General features: G+C 34.3%; 1 pseudogene; it reads left to right on the top strand.

The window, feature by feature from the left end:
* The first annotated feature begins 15,090 nt into the window (after window positions 1-15,090).
* On the top strand, window positions 15,091-15,763 carry LOC105099346 (small ribosomal subunit protein uS2-like; annotated as a pseudogene).
* Window positions 15,764-17,346: the final 1,583 nt, after the last annotated feature.

Raw genomic sequence — 17,346 nt, 5'->3', positions numbered from 1 at the left:
AGAAAGTATTTGTAAGCAAGGGAATTTGTAAAGAACACATTTCAAAAAAGTCAAAGGTATTTACTTAGAATTGTAAGTACTGTTTAAAAGCTTTCTGGCTTTTCTAATTTCAACTGTCTATTCAATGCAATGGTGGGTCTGTAGTAAAATGACCTGTATATAAAATTCCCAAACAGGAGTGAACTACTTATTTTGAGTGTAGGTGAAAGAAGTTTCCTTTGGCAGCACTGACAGTCAGAACAGCCATTGATTTCATTGGTTTTTTGTTTGTTCTTCAAAAGCTGCTTGATCTATTTTTTCAGTCCTTTCCTTTCTTATGTTCTTTTCAAATCACTACAGAAATAGACAGAAGAGAGGAGCTTTTTGTAGCACTCCTCTAAAGCAATCCTCTAAAGCTTTTTTACTTTAACTGTAGAATATAGTCCAAACACATTAACAGCTGAGATCTATTGTATCTTGTGAATTTAACTTTCTCCCAATCTATATATAAAAAGATGTTAGCATTTAAAATGTATAAATTGCCTAGGCCAAACACTAGTAAATAATATTATGAAAAGACACTAGTAAATAATATTATGAAAAGATTATGAAACCATGTTTCTTGGTTTACTCTGTACTTAGTGAAGTACAGTACACAGTAAATACTCAGTAAACATTTGTTAACTGAAAATCATCTGCGAGACATAATTAATCTATCATACGGCTTTACTCCAGGCTCAGGTTTTACCCCATATTTTACTGACTTTAATTTTCTCAAATAAAGCAATTATGTTAAGAATTAAGTAATATTTTAAAAATTGAATGGTTTTCTATAATATTAAATATTAATTCACCTGACTAATAATTAAACCCTAAAAAGGAAAGAATATTAAATGTGTTCTTACAGTAGCGGCAAACTATTCAATTAAAATTGTAAAAAATATTTTAGAACATATTTGAATATTAAAAATCACTGCTCTGTATGCTTTCTTTGCTTTTGAATTTTAACAAATTATCTGCATCCACTATTACCCAAGAGACACTCATCCAATGACCAATGAAAAATACTGTTTTGTTTTGCTTCCTAAAAGATATCTATTATTTTCTCTTTGTTCACTGCTAGATGGAAACTCTATTAGGAAACAAGATATAAAATAGAGTATCTCAGTTGTACTGTTGAAATTAGACCCAAATCTGCTAACATAACTCATATTCTGACTGTTGAATAATATGCAGAACAGTTCTCAAAATGTCTGTATTTCGAAGTCCACTAGGGATAGAAAGGAATAAATTCTGAGGAAGATGACAAAGTTAAGATCTAGATTTGATAATGAAAGTTGAACTACACTCTAGTGAAGAAAAATAGTATCCATTAATTAGTTTAAAACTTTGAGACATTATTTTGAAAATATATTTTTTAAAAACTGTAAAAGTACTTTTATAAAACAGAAAGGATGAAAAATTTTAAGACAAAGTATGAATAAATATAGTTCACAACAAGTAAACAAAAAACCATCATTCAAATCAAATTTATATCCTTGCATTCCTAATCACATTATTTTATCAAATAATATTTGCACATTTGGGATAATGGAGGGCAAGAAAAATAATACATTTAAATTAAAAACTGAGAATTTGGTCACTACTTGATGATCAGAAATAGTAGTCTATAGCATTCAAAAATTTTAATTTTAATGACCGCTGTTTTTTATTTAAAATTTAGGGTAACAAAGATTTTAGAACAGACATAAACATAAAAATGAAATTTTTATCTACAAGGACCAAGAATTAGATCAAGAGGTTTCCAAAAATTCTTGCAAACATCTTTTTTTACTCACCAATTTTTGCCTGTTCATAATTTTATAGGTTTATTTTAAAGTCAATTAGTAGACATTACTCTGCTTAAAACCTTTCTAATACATTCCATTATTGTCACTGGGTAAAATATCTCTTTTCTTATAATAATTCATCTGGACTTATTTATACTTTCAGTCACATAAAGTTAATAGTACCAACCACTTTTCATTGGGAAAAAAATCTATTCTCCAAGTATAAACCAAAGTGAATTAAGAAATCAAATGCATTTAGATAGAAATAAACAATTGTGCATTATGCCTGGCTTCTACTTCCAATTTAGATTTATTAGCCACTTGGAAATAGAAATGAAAGTTACTGTCTCAGTCCTATGCTGGGAAAATAGAAGTACAGTAACATAATGTGCTATTAATTTTTTAAAAATAGTAATAAATGATAAGATACCCTGCACCAAAGCACTAGCTGTACCTCTGGCAGTTCTAGTTCTCTGACATCGAAAAGAAACAGGGAAATAAGAAAGATAAACAATTATATCTTTTTATGAATTTGTCAGGACTCTATTACACTTAGCTGATGGAATATTCAGAATATGCTTTGGCTTCCATCACCACTGTAACAATCTCTTGTTAAAGACACCAATAATTTTTTAAATAATAAATCCAATGAATTCCTTTCAACCTTTATGTTCCTAGATCTGACTATAGCATCTCATAATGTTAATCACTCCTAATTCCTAGATGTCTTTGTTACTTATGGCTTCTGTGACACTACTTTTTCTTTCTTCTCCTACTGTCACAACTACTCCTTTTCAATGACATTTTCCTTTAACTTTTAACATTACTCATGGTGCCAACCTTGCACATTTTCTCTTCTCAGTTCACACACTAATGATTTCAACTGCCACATATTCTTTGACTTCTATAACTATACACAAGAATGTGTTCTCTGGTCTAGAACCATATGCATAACAGTCTTCTGGATGTGTCCATCTAATTGTCCCTTAAACACCTCAAGCTCAGTATGCCAAAAATTGAATTCATTATCTTCTCCCTAAAATCTGCTTTCTCATTCTTCACTGTTTATTAAGATCAACAGCATGTTAGTCCATCTGTTAGCCCAATCAGGTATTTAGACCAGTTCTTTTTCTCCATCATCTTCATTTCACATTCTCAACTGTCTGTCATCTATCTCCTAAACATCTTTTAAATTTGTACCCTCTCCTATTTCCATTACTAGCAACATAGTACAGATTTTCATCAACTTGTACTATGGCTGTTAACTTGTCTTCCAATCTCCAATTCTACACAGCTTCAACTAAGGCACACTGAAACCAGTGAAATCTGTCTAAAAAATAACACATCTGGCCCAGTGGGTTTACTGGTAGATTCTACCAAACATTTAAGAAAGAGATTACATTAATTCTCTATAACTTCTTTCAAACGATAAAAGCAGAGGGAATATTTAACTCAATCTATGAGGCCAGCATTATTCAAGCACAAAAATCACACAATGACATTACAAGAAAACTATAAAACAATATTTATCATGAACATGGATGCAAAATCTTCAACAAAACATTAGCAACTCAAATCTAACAATGTATAAAAAGGATTAGACAGTATGACTGAGTTAGATTTAACCCAGGTATGCAAAGTTGGTTTAATATGCAAAAATCAATTAATGTAATCTATCACATCAATAGTCTAAAAAAAAACACACAAGATCATATCAATAGAGGCAGAAAAAGCATATGACAAAATTCAACTGCTGCTCATGACAAAAATTCTTACCAAAGTAGATATATAGGGAACATATCTCAACATAATAAAAGCTATTTATGGCAAACCCAGAGGCAACATAATACTCATTGGTGGAAAATTGAAAGCCTTCCTGCTAAAATCTGGAACAAGACAAGAATACTCACTCTCACCACTTTATTCAACATAGTAGTGGAAGTCCTAGCCACAGCAATCAGACAAGAAAAAGAAAAGGGATCCAAAGTGGAAGAGAAGAGGTAAAATTGTCACTACATGCAGATGACATGATACTATATATAGAAAATTCTAAAGACTCCACAAAAAAAAACCTACTAGATCTGATAAATGAATTCAGCAAGGTAGCAGCATACAAGATTAACATACAGATTTATGTTGCATTTCTTCACACTAAAAGTGAAATATCAGGGAAAAAAAATGGAAAGACATCCCATACTGTTGGATTGGAAGAATATTGTTAAAACGGCCATAATACCCAAAGCAATCTACTTAATGCAATCCCTGTCAAATCACCCATGACATTTTTCATACAACTAGAACAAATAATCCTAAAATGTATGTGGAATGATAAAAGATCCAGAATTGGCAAAGCAATACCAAGAAAAAGAATGAAGCTGGAGGAATAACCCTCCCCGATTTCATACAATACTACAGAACTACAGTAATCAAAACAGAGATATGATCAATGGAACAGAATAGAGAGCCCAGAAATAAACCCACACACTTACAGATAACTACTCTTTGACAAAAGAGGCAAGAATATACAATAGAGAACAGACAATCTTTTTGGCAAGTGGTATTGGGAAAGCTGGACTGTCACATGTAAATCAGTGATGTTAGAACACACACTCACACCATACACAAAAATAAACTCAAGAATGGCTTGAAGACTTAAATATAAGACATGACACCATAAAACTCCTAGAAGAGAACACAGGCAAAAGGTTCTTTGACATATATCATACCAATATTTTCTTAGGTTAGTCTCTCAATGCAATAGAAATGAAAGGAAAAATAAATAAATGGGACCTAATCAAGCTTATAAGCTTTTGCACATCAAAGGAAACCATAAACAAAATGAAAAGATAATTTACAGACTGGGGGAAAATATTTGCAAATGATACAACCAACTAGGGCTTAATTTCCAAAATACATAAACAGCTCATACAACTCAATAACAACAACAACAACAACAACAAACAACCCAATCAAAAAAATGGGCAGAAGACCTAAATAGACATTTCGCCAAAGAAAACATACAAATGACCAACAGGCACATGAATAGATGCTCAATATTGTTACCTATTAGAAAAATGCAAATCTATTTACAATAAACACCAGTCAGAATGGCCATCACTAAAAAGTCTACAAATAACGAATGCTGGAGTGGATGTGGAGAAAAGGGTACCCTCCTTACAACTTTGGTGGGAATGTAAATTGGTGCAGCCACTATGGAGAACAGTATGGAGGCTCCTTCCAAAACTAAAAATAGAGTTGCCATATAAATCCAGCAATCCCACTCCTGGGCATATGTTATAAGAAAACTCTAATTTGAAAAGATATATGCACCCCAATGTTCAAAGCAGCACTATTTATAACAGCCAAGACATGGAAGCAACATAAATATCCATTGACAGATGAATGGATAAAGAAGATGTGGTATATATACACAGTGGAATACTACTCAGCCATAAAAAAGAATGAAATAATGTCATTTGCAGCAACATAGATGGATCTAGAGATTATCATACTAAATGAAATCATACAAATACTGCATGATGTCACTTATATGTAGAATCTAAAATATAACACAAGTGAACTTATTTACAAAACAGTAACAGACTCACAGACATAGAAAACAACCTTATGATTATTAAATGGAGAAGGGAATGGAAGGGATAAATTAGGAGTTTGGGATTACCAGATACAAATTACTATATATAAAATAGATAAAGAACAAGGTCCTATTGTATGGCACAGGGAACTTTATTCAATATCCTGGGATAAACTACAGTAGAAAAGAATATGAAAAAGAATATGTGTGTATATTTGTGTGTGTGTGTGTGTGTGTATTGCCCTACACCAGAAACTAACACAGCACTGTAATCAACTACACTTTGGTGATGTAGGGCTCAGCAAAAGTGATTCCATTTTGGGCCTATTGTCTTGTTTTTAAAAATAATAAAATGGTAATTATAAAAAAAAAGAAACTGCTTTCCTATACACCAGTAAACAGGTAGAACTTAAAATTAAATACTATTTATATGAGCATTCTCCAAAATGAAATATTTAGGTTTAAGTCTAACAAAAACGTACAAATACATTGTAAGGAAAACTACAAAATTCTGATGAAATAAATTAAGGGATACTAAATAAATGGAGAGGCATTCCATTTTTATGGATAGGGAGACTCAATATTATCAAGCTATCAATTGTTCTCAATTTAATCTATAGGTCAAACTCCATCCCAGTCAAAATCCCACAAGTTACTTTGTGAAGAAGAACTAACTGATTCTGAGTTTATATGGAGAGGAAAAAGACCTAGAATAGACAACACAATATTGAAGGAGAATAAAAAAGTTGGAAAATTGAAACTATGTGACTGCAAGACTTACTACAAACTACAAAAATACAGTGTGGTATTGTTGAAAGAATGGAAAAATAGATCAATGGAACATACTAGAAAGCCTAAAAATATACTCACATAAATACAGTCAACTGATCTGTGACAAAGGAGCAAAGGCCATACAATGGAAAAAAAGATAGTCTTTTCAACAAACGATGGTGGAACAACTGTATATCCACAAGCAAAAAAAAAAAAAAAAAAGAAAGAAAGAAACTAGACACAGACATTTCATAAAATATAATTCAAAATGGGTCACAGACTTAAACGTAAAATACGAAACAATAAAATTCCTAGAAGAAACATAGGAGAAAATCTAGATGACCTTGGATTTAGCAATACTTTTTAGATACAACAACAAAAAAAGGATCCATGAAAAAAAATTAATAAGCTGGACTTGGTTAAAATTAAAAATCTCTCCTCTGTGAAAGGTACTGTTAAGAGAATGAAAAAAATAAGCCATTTGGGAGAAAATATTTGCAAAAACCCATCTGACAAAGGACTGTTATCTAAATATACAAAGAACTCAGCACTAAGTAAATAACAAGCCTGAGTGAAAAACAGGCCAAAGACCATAACAGCCACATTACCAAAGAAGATATACAATGGCAAACAAGCACATGAAAATACGTCCCATACCACCTGTCACTAGGGAAATGAAAATTAAAATAAGATACTACTATGCATCTATTAGAATGTCCAAAATCCAGAACACTAATGCCATAAAATGATTGCAAGGATGTGGAATAATGGAAACCCTCTTTCATTGCTGGTGGAAACCATTTTGCATGTTCCACTTTGCATGGAAGACAGTTTGGCACTTTTTTTTTTTTTAACAAAACTAAACACTCTCTAATCATATAATTATTCTTGGCATTTTTTCCAAATGAGCTAAAAAACTTATTTCCATACAAAAATCTGTACACATATGTTTATAGAAGCTTTATTCAAAATTGCCAAACTTGAAAACAACCAAGATGTCCTTCAGTAGGTTAATGGATAAATTGTTATTTCTAATATTCAGAACAAAAAAAAAAAAAAAAGGGTTATCAATTCACAAAAAGACATGGAGGAAATAAATGTGTATTACTAAGTAAAAGCAGCCAATTAAAAAAATGCTATATACATGATTCCAAATATGTGGCATTCTGGAAAAGGCAAAATAAGGAGACAGTAAAAAAAAAAAAATCAGAGGTCACCAGGGGTTTTGAGAGAGGGAGAGATGAATAAGTGGAACACAAAAGATTTTTATGGCAATGAAACTATTCTATATGATTCTATAATGGTAGATACCTGTCATTATAAAGTTGTCCAAATCCATAGAATGTATGACACCAAGAACGAACCCCAATGTAAACAATGTATATTGCATGATAATGATGTATCAATGTAGGTTTATCCGTCATAACAAATGGACTGCTTTAGTGGAGGATATTGATAATGGGGAAGGATACACGTGTGTAGGGTCAGAGGCTATAAGAGAAATCTCTGTATCTTCCACTCAATTTTGCTGTGAACGTACAACTGCTCTAAAAAAATTAAGTCTATATTTAAAAAAGAAAAAAATATACACAGGCATCTAGCATGTAGAAATTGAGTTTCCCACACTTGTAAATATGGAATGAACAAGACCTAGCAAATTGCAAGTCATATGACTTGGAAACAGCCAAGTGTTTTCTTCAAGAATATACTATATTTCTATAATACCATTAATATGGTATTTATATGTCCAAGAGTATGTGGTCTCAATGGCCTTATAAAAGATTTTCTGAAGGTAAGCAGAAGGATGAGGTCAATACATTGAGAATAAAGCACAAGAAAGGAGTAGGGGTGAAGAACTCTGTCTCACTCCACACTATTCCACTCCCTTCCTCATGTCCTTCTTTTATCTCATCAACAATTACTCTTCTATCAGAAAAAACAGAGTAATAAATATTTATTGAGTGCTTGTGTTTAGTGGAGAATTAAGGACTGCTAAAGCCAGGAAAGGGAGCATGAAGTATACATTGGGCTAAGGTAAGAATCAAAACAGACCATTATTGTTGTTCCATGTGGCATCAGATTAAGGTCCTGACATCACTGACCAAAGGCAGAACCAGATCAGAAACTACAAATGGAGTTGAAAGTCAAAAAACCCATCAGAATTAAGGACATTTTGTACTTAATAACAGAAACATGACTTAGATTGAGGCTTAGCAAGGAAACAACTTATTTGAATCTTATGGTCTAAAACTGGTGATTTTGATGTTGCGATCCTTTTGAATCAGTGAGGCTGGGAATTTCTAAGATAGTCCATTAGAAGTCTAAACTATGCAATGCACCCCAGTGTTCACAGCAGCACTATTTACAACAGCCAAGAGATGGAAACAACTTAAATATCCATCGACAGATGACTGGATAAAGAAGTTGTGGTATATTTATACTATGGAATACTATTCAGCCACAAAAAGAATAAAGTAACGCCATTTGCAGCAACATAGATGGACCTGGAGATTGTCATACTAAGTGAAGCAAGCCAGAAAGCCAGAGAGAAGAGAAAGTATGAGTGGTATCACTCTTATGTGGAATCTTAAAAAAAAAGAAAGACACAAATGAACTTATTTACAAAAGAAAAACAGACTCACAGACATAGAAAACAAACTCATGGTTACCAGTGGGGGAAGGGGGTGGGAAGGGATAAATTGGAAGTTCGAGATTTGCAGATACTAACTACTGTATATAAAGCAGATAAACAATTTTCTTCTGTATAGCACAGGGAACTATGTGCAATATCTTGTCGTAACCTACGCTGAAAAAAGGATATGAAAACGAATATATGTATGTATATGTATGACTGAAACATTATGCTGTATGCCAGAAATTGTCACAACAATGTAAACTGACTATATTTCAATTTTTAAAAAAAAGAACACACAGAAGTCTAAATTAAGCTTTCAAATCTACAAAGTCAAGGGAAAACCTTTCACGTTAAAAGAAAACATTTTCCTTGAAATGTAAGTTACGTTTAGTGTAGAGACACCAAAATAAGGCAATTTAATATGGATACGAATTTATAGAATTATAAACACACAGATATGGAAGGAAACCAAGAAGTGGAACATGTCCAACATCACTCCCAATGCAGGAATTCTTTCAACATTTTCAACCAAAGTTTATACAGCCTTTGCCTGATGTATGCAGTGACAATGAGCTCATTCCTTTTATAGAAAGCTTAATATTCAACTTTGATCATCTACAACAACAAACATTTCCTGTCAACTCTCATTTGCCAGATACAACTCTAGGCACCAGGGATAAAAGCATGTATAATAAATGTATTCCTTAAATTGGACTCAGTTCCATCTATCTTTAACTTCCATCTGCTAGTTTTTATTCTTACAGTACCACATGGAAGAAGTACTAAGTATTCACTTTATTCAGTCAACCATTCCCTCATAGGACTGCTTTGCAGAATGCTCATAATCTGAATGGCTTCCATTTGCTGTTCTTACAGTGGACTTTATTATTATTAGATTTCATTGTATGGCTTTATAATACCAAAAGAACACGCCAATATGACTAAGAATAGAGACATGAATATAGGAATATTTCCATGTTGCTGACAGCTGGGCCCATAAAAGTGTTAATAGTCTTTCACAGGAGTGAATGTTAAAAATGTAATTTGCTTTCATTCTTTAAAAATTAGTTTGCTAAGGTAAATAATCCCTGCATTTAAAAAGTTGCATATGTATATAAAAAAGCTTAGACTATAATTTCTTTCAGCTTTTGTGGATTTTGTTGTTCTGAATAACAAAAAATGTGTACTTCAGCATGTTATTCTTTACCCAAACATTCTGCAAGGTCCTGGACTTCAGGAAGACTTTGTAACAGAGTCCTCAGTTTTAATTGCCCAGGGATTCTCCGGGGACCTTTGAAAACTTATTGCATGGGGAAATTTTTTTAAGTGAGAATTCTACTTCACAAGGGACAAGAAACACAATATTCCAATAAGATAGTAGAGAATCTCAACAAACGCTCATATTTCTCCCACTTGTGATTTTCCCCAAAAGTGTTTTGGCACTTGTTAAAAGTCAGAGTTAAGAGGCAGGAGTAGGGCCAATTTGGCTGATCAAGTAAGAGTAGATTTTGTTAACTGCTGAGAAAGAGGGCAGTTCATCCATGAGAGTCCAAAATGAGGTATGTTGAGAATTTGTCAATATTTTCAAAAGCCAATGAGAAAACATGTCAAACAGGATTTTAAACATAAACAAATAAGAATGTATATTCACAACAATGAGAATTAGTTCTTAAACTTAAGAATGATGCATTAGAACAAACATAATTACCCAAAGTATTGGTCTTCAGAGAGCACATTTACCAAGCTTTACTTTTTCTATGGACATGTTCCATAAAATTGATAAACAAAACAATGAGGGGACATTTTGGGAAGTAAGCAGGTAGTTTGTGATGATCAAATGTAAATGGAAAGAAGTAGTGGTAAATAATGCAAAAAAAAAAAGAGATAACCAATTGAAAAATCATTATGCTTGATTTCTGGTGTGCTTTTGCTCTAGAAAATAAATAATGGCATGCTCAGAGTTCTAGAAATTCTCAGTACTTCAAACTATTTAATGCAAACATACCGAAGACCTCTACATAGCCAAAAACATTCTCTTCTCATCCTGTGTTTGACACTGCTGATCATTCTTGCTTCCTTTACACTTTCTAGGGTCAGCTTCAGGAAGCCTGAACTTTCTGGTGTTCATTTAATATTATCCTGGTTTTCATTTAATGTTATTCTAATTCAATATTGGTAAGAATTTATGGCTTTACAATTATAAAAAGACAGGGAGAAATTAAGAGGTGTCCCTCTTGTTGGCCTCTCACCCCCACTTACTAAATACTTGCTCCACCACAAATTGCTCTCTGCTCAGAGGATGCTGTACTTCTGAGCAACAAAAAGTCCTACCCTGTCCACAATGGGTTGACCTATTATTGTCACTGTGCTTTTGTCTTGGTTCCAGTGAAGACTGGTAAACCATTACACCCAGAATCTCTAAAGTAGGTTTGAAGAAGACATGGCTTGATTTAACTGCAAGGAAAATGTATACACTTACAATATATGTTTCTTTTCCACTTTGTTAAACAATTTACATGTATCTACTGATGGCATTCTTGTTTGCCTTTTTGTTTCTGTACTCTCTGGACTAATTCTCCCTTCTGCATGCAAACTCAGAAACAATATTTAGATTTTACCCTCTCAAATGCTTATTAAATTTAATCCAGATACTCTGTTATGGAATTTAAGGATTTCTATCAAATGATAACACATACTTCTTCATGCCATACTGTTAAAATTCTAGTACATGCTTTTGGCCCCAATAAGTCAGATTTAGATAATGTAAGGTCTAAGACAGTTTCATTTACCAGTGGGAAAGATAAGTACACACTGCAACAGATAGAAAAATAAAACTGGGTCCCTGCATGGAAACAAAAAACTTAAACCATCCAAAAGAGGCTCATATTATTATTGTTTAATTTACTCACTCTACCGACGTGCATCAATTGCCTGCCCTGTGCCAGGTACTGAATTAGATGCTGGGGGTACACAAAGAACAAGAGGTAGCCTATATTTGAGAAGAGTTCTTGTCACTTACAATAATGTTTACCCATCCCTGTAACCCATTTGAAGCCAGAGCTTCAGAAATATCTCACCAAAAGAAGAGCTTTAAAGAAGATACTGACTACCATATGAGGTGCCCACACAATTGTACAAGTTGCTATCTTAAATATTTTAACCTAGGGTTCAATTTCCACTTGACAATTGCTTAAATAGGGAGAAAAATTACATATCCAAAATACTTACTTCAAAAATTTTAATGCCCAATTTCTGTTTTTAATATATTTGCCTCATAAGTTTACTTAGTAGTATAAAATATTAAAAACTACCTGTACACTATATAATTTCACATAAAGAATCTTAAAAAGTTGAATTCATAGAACTAAAGAGTAGAATGGTGGTTGCCAGGGGTTGGGGGGAGGGGGAAGTGAAGAGATATTGGTCAAAGTGTAAAAACATTCCATTTTAAGATGCATAGGTTCCAAGGATGTACTGTACTTCATGGTGAATATAATTAATACTGTATTGTATACTTGTAATTTGCTAAGAGAGAAGATCTTAAGTGTTCTTACCACGTACATAAAAAAATGGTCTCTATATGAGGTGATGAGTGTGTTAGATTCATTGTAGTAATCATTTTGCAATGTATATCCAATCACCACATTATGCACTTTAAATATATACAATTTTTATTTGTCAATCACACTTCAATAAAGCTGGGGGAGGGGGTCCTAAATCCCAAGCAAACGAAAAAAACCAGTAAGATAGAACATGCTGTGATTGCCCATGTTCTCTGAGAGTGAACGAGTTATGGCACAACTCCCTTTGGTAGAGGTTGTTCCAAGCTTCCTTCAAAAACTGGCTTTCAATATTACGTGTCAGTGACGTCTATTCAAAAAGTGAAAAATCACCCAAGACACATTAATATCATCCATCTGGATTTTTTCCACTTTAATCCAAAGTAATACACTGTGAAACATAATCAAGGCCTGACTGCTGCCCATCTCCACATCACACAATGGGTAATGTTTGCTTCACAGTTTATAGAAGTGTATCTCTTGAGAACTGTTAGAAATAGTGAGGAAAGCATATGTAGTAACACACACAAAGGATAGAGCACAGTGTCCCTGAGAATAGTATTATCCTCTCTGGGTAAAATCTTTATGACTTTGAAAATAGGCTAAGATGGGCTATACCAGTATATAATTGTCGCTTCCTAATTTTATATAATTTCTAATTTTCTGTCTTTCTGGGTGAACAAAATGCTACTTGTTTTAAATTCACCCAAATAAAGGAGACAAAATATATTTTTCTTTTTTGCTATGTGACTTTTGCTTAGTAACAAGTATGAGTGTGTCCTGCATTGTTTAAACATAAGGACACAGCAAGTATTACATGGGCTTTGTGTGAAAAGCCCCATTCTAGAAACTCTGAATCATCTCAGATACATGGATGCATGTTACCATTTGCCACAAGTTAAAGAAATTACCATAGTGTAATGGTTAATATAAAAGCTCTGAAGAAGATACAAGGCAAAAATCTTAGTTCTTCCAATTATTAATTAAGCAATCAGAGACAAATTATTTTCGTGTACTTCAGGTTATTTATCTCTAGAATTATGATAATAATAGCACTTACATCGCAGCATTGTAATAAGCATTAACTAAGTTTCTACATGCAGAGCGTCGAAACAGTGTCTGGCAAATAATGTGTTCTCAATAAAAGCTATTAAACAAAACAGACTTAATTGGGTACAAAAGTGTAGCTGCTATAAGAACTATTAGAATATTCAAAGTCATTTCCTGCCAAGAGTAACTAATTTGTATTTTTATATACAGATGAACTTCAATAAAATTTATTCTGAGTTCAAATAGCTGGTTTTCAAGACACTATATTAATTTCTAGAGCAATTGTCTTTCATCTTTGAAAAGTACACTTTTCATTTATCTTATTCTTTTTGTAATTATTGAATAAACTACAAAGACTATGTTTTACTTTTATATTAGGGAAAAGCAAATCATTGTTCCTAGTGACATATCTGTTTATTATTTCATCAAGCAAAAATGTCTGAATAGATCTTGCAATAGAATGAATGTTTTGTGTTCCTCAAAATGTATGTGTTGAAACCCTAATGCCAAGGTGAACTTATTTAGAGGGGGTCTTTGAAAGGTAATTAGGTCATAGAATGAAGCCTCCATGAATAGGATTGGTGCCCTTATAAAAGATGCCCAGAAAGCTAGCTCTCTCTCTTTCTGCGATGCGAGGATACAAGAAGTTAACGGACTGCAACTTGGAAAAAAGTCCTTACTAGAATTCAATGATGCTGGCACTTTATGTTGGATTTGCAGCCTTCAGGACTATGAGAAACAAATTTCTGTTGTTCATGAGCCAATCAGTTTCTGGTACTTTGTTATTACAGCAGCCAGAGCTGACTAAGAGCTTCAGCAAGTTTTGAAGATGTTGGAATGGACATACTATAACATATAAGCTGTGTAGCACATCTCACATTTACTAGGGAAATAAAAACTTGGGGGTCACCTCAAACAAATTGTCATTCATCATCCAGAGCAGCCACAACAAAAATTTATAGGGAGACTCCACGACTGCTATAGGAGAAATACTATACAAAGTAAAACACCACAGACATAGAAACCAATGAATGGTTTCAAGTATAAACCGCAAATCAAAAGTCAAAAGAACAAATACTCAAAATTCAAAGTGCTAATTTTTCTAGAGCTGTCTTGCACATGGTACCCTCCAGGGACAATACTAATGGAGATTTTTTTTTTTATGCTTTTGAGCAACTTCACAGAGCCTAGTGTGTTATAAAAATTAACAAACAAGTGAACTAGACAATATTACCCTTATTCTAACCTCATTAACTTTGCTATTATTATTTTGCTACAGGGCACATGTAATACTAAGAGTCTGTATAAGTATAATCCTTTTCAGTTCCAGAAGTAGAGGAGGAGTGAATATTGATAAACAAAAGTAAAACTGCCACAACCAAGCCTCTCAAGAGTAATGCCACCAAGGCTTTCCATGCGACCCAGAAAGGCGCCCAGAAGGCGTTGTTCTGGATTCCCATAACAACTCAAAGGGAAACTTTCACAGTGTCCTGAGTTCTTGATGTCCTGCAAATAAAGGACAAGGATGTCCTCAAAGTTCTTGCACCAGGAACCCACTTAGGTGGCACCAACCTTGATTTCTAAATGTAACAATCATCTACCAAAGGAGAAATGATGGCAGCTACCTTGTAAATCTGAAGACAACAGGGGAGAAGCTTCTTCCGGCAGCTCATGCCATTGAAAACCCAGCTGATGCCAGCGTCATATCCTCCAGGCCAACGAGCTGTGCTGGAGTTTGCTGCTGCCTCGGGGGCCACTGCTCTTGCTGGCCGCCTCACTCCTGGAACCTTCGCTAACAAGATCCGGGCCGTCTTCCCGGAGCCACAGCCTCCGGTGGCTACTGATTCCAGGCTGACCACCAGCCTCTCACAGAGGGATCTTCTGTTAACCAGGCCACTGTTGCTCTGTGACACACACTCTCCTTGCGCCCAGTATGGAAGCAGCCATCATCGCCTCACAATAACCCGGGCGCACACTCGGTGGGTCTGACGCTGGCCCGGGACGTTCTGCGCATGCGCGGCACCGTCTCCCGCGAACTCGCCTCCCCTCAGCGCTCAGCCCGACCTCTGTTTCCACAGAGATCCTGAAGAGACGGAAAGGAAGAGCAGGCTGCTGCTGAGAGGGCTGAGACCGAGGGGGAATTTCAGGGTGAATGGACGGTTCCGGCTCCCAGACTTGCTGCTACTCCCCCTGAGGTCACAGATGGGTCCGCAGGCACAGGTGCCCTCTGTGCCTGCCCAGCGGTTCCCTGCTGAAGATGGAGCCTCAGCCCCCACTGAGGGCTGTTTGCAGCCCGGCATCTCTGGCCCGTGAACCGGTAAGAAGCACCACTGAGTGGTCTTAAGCTGTTCTCCCAGACTCTTACACACAAAATGGAAGGTTGACAGAAAATAAAGTTTTTTTAAAACATATATGTGTAATCTATTATATATAAAATATGTATAAATAAATATATAATAGATTACATATATATATAAATGCCACTAATATCTATTTCAGTTATCAAGAAATTTCACAGACACACAGATACAGCCTTCTTTTTTGTTAAAAAGTCTATCCATAGCTTCGTGTGTCTCAAGTGGAGTGCCTGAAACAATAGCATCAGAATTAACCTGGGATTATTGTTTAAAATATAAAACTTAAGGTCTTAACTCAGACCTACTGAATCAGAAACTGCAGAAATAGTATATAAAGTTCTACTTTTTAAGTTAAATGTCCATAGGGAGTTTTTATTTACCAAACAAATGGAGAATTATTATCCTAGTTCTCTTTTCTTCCTAAAACACATAACTCCCAAATATTAATAATATCCTCAGAATAAATAACAAGGATATATTTTCCCGAAAAGCCGTAGCTGTGTCTCACATGAGTACATCTTCAACTGCTGGATAAAGATTGTGGATTAAAAACATGCATTAACACTTGCTCCCTCCATTAACTGACTAGTATAAAATTTACAGGTGTAAAAGTGAATATTTTTCAAAAGGCACAAATACTCAAAGGTGAGGAAAACGAGAGGAGTTAATAACAAAATTTTGGTACCTGGAAAACATATCAATAACTTAGTCAAATGATAAATGAATTAGTCAAAAAAATCTGAATTTTAATTTGGCTGTGAGGAATGGCAAGAACAAACTTTTACATGTACTGCAGAAAGTTTAGGATTTGAGACAATAGATACCTCCTGAAGTGGCAGATAAAGAGAAAGGAGGAAAAGTTAATAGGATTTTAAGTCTACTTTAAAAGCAATGGGGACAATTTTAGTAGCCTAAAATAATGGCTGCTGCCTACATCTTTGTTCCCTCCCCCATGTATTCCTCTAAAATAATACGTAACAGAAAAATGAACAGATAAAACTACATAAAATCATGCCCTTCACATAAACAAAAGAAAAAAATCCAAACTTAAAAATAACTAAAAAAATCTTTTAAAGGTAAAACACTCCAAATTCTGATGAGTGATACACAGGCTCCTATCATAAGCCTCTGTGATGAACAAGGGCATGTTTGGGAAAACTCTAGGGACAGAGAGAAGCGTGGAACTTGTAAGAGGCCTAAGACTGATTCGAACACCACTGTCAGAGAAAGTTCATGTTAAGTGTTAAACTATTAAGAAGTTATTCTGCTAATGTGGAAGTAATTTTGATACAGAAAACATTCAAATGTATGAATGATTTGAACTTGCAATGTTGGAAAGATAGAGTTTCTGTAAAAGAAAAATACAGAGAAGGGTGAAGCATGCTTCGGCAATTATATGATAAAGGGGAAGATAGTAAGAAGAGAAAATTTAGGGGTCTGCAAGACAAAATAGGAGACTCCAAAACATGGAAGACACACAGTCCCTGCCCCCATCACCACAAAATGAAAAATTAACTAAAGAAACTAAATTTTGCTCCATCAAGAGAAAAGGAAACCACTGACCTAGGAA

This window comes from Camelus dromedarius, chromosome 4 (assembly GCF_036321535.1).
Source record: "Camelus dromedarius isolate mCamDro1 chromosome 4, mCamDro1.pat, whole genome shotgun sequence".
Taxonomy (NCBI): domain Eukaryota; kingdom Metazoa; phylum Chordata; class Mammalia; order Artiodactyla; family Camelidae; genus Camelus; species Camelus dromedarius.
The sequence above is the reverse complement of the archived record's forward strand: the minus strand, read 5'-3'. Positions and strand labels throughout refer to the sequence as shown.